This window comes from Guyanagaster necrorhizus, assembly GCF_019112545.1.
Source record: "Guyanagaster necrorhizus MCA 3950 unplaced genomic scaffold BT62scaffold_53, whole genome shotgun sequence".
NCBI classification, from domain to species: Eukaryota; Fungi; Basidiomycota; class Agaricomycetes; order Agaricales; family Physalacriaceae; genus Guyanagaster; species Guyanagaster necrorhizus.
In genome coordinates this window covers 117585-118574 of record NW_025064932.1, presented here as the reverse complement: position 1 = coordinate 118574, position 990 = coordinate 117585, and positions in this window count along the sequence as shown.

Genomic DNA, 990 nt, shown 5'->3' with positions numbered 1-990 from the left:
TATGCTTTCAGGCATCAGGATCCTTCTTTCTTATGAGTCTTATTCTTGTTGAGATTTGAATGTTAGAAAATATCCATATGTTTTATCTTATCTTATTTTTCAATCACTCACTTTATTTATCTTATATACATATACTTACATCTTCTGTCATTTTCCAATCACCTATATAGTCCAGCCATTTCTATCTATATACCTCAGTTGCTTCACCCACATTGTGCTCAACTGAGATACTCACATAGATTCTTCTGTCAATAGGTTATGAGGCCTCATTGCCTATAACTACTCAGTCAAGAAGAATATGCAATGGAATTTCAACTTAACTTACCACTTAAATTTATTTATACTATACCACTACTCTCATCACTTTACACCACACCTCTAAATAATGTCATCAATATTGGGAGTCACTATCCTCTCTGACACAAGTAGCCATTTCAACAGGAAGAACTACACCTCATGAAAACTCCAACTTACTGAGTTACTGAAGGAAAAAGGCCTATAGAGATACATTGCAGGAACTACTGTCTGTTCTACCATCCTCACCACCACTATCACAGCCATAGCTACTACCACACATCTCCCACCAGACCCTACTCCTATATACTCAGTCTCTCCCTCATATGACAAGTGGGTTTTTTGTGATCAGCTTACCCACTCAAACATCATCCTCAATGTTCTTGACTCTATTAGTTTAGGGGTCAAGACTGATGGAACAGAAAAGGAATGCTGGGACTCCATTGCTGTGAAACACATTAAAAAAACAGATATAGCCCTTTCTGAGGCTGAGGCATCACTGAATGTGGTGAAGTTTGACAGAAACAGTGATATCAATATTCATGTCACCAACTTGTGCATAAAATAATGAGCTGTGAATGATCTTTAAACCACAGCATTGAGTGATCAGGAGTTCAAGGGAATAATTATTCACTCAATAATCCTGACTGATCACTGAATGCCTATCCTCTCAAGTTTATATGGCATGCCAACATC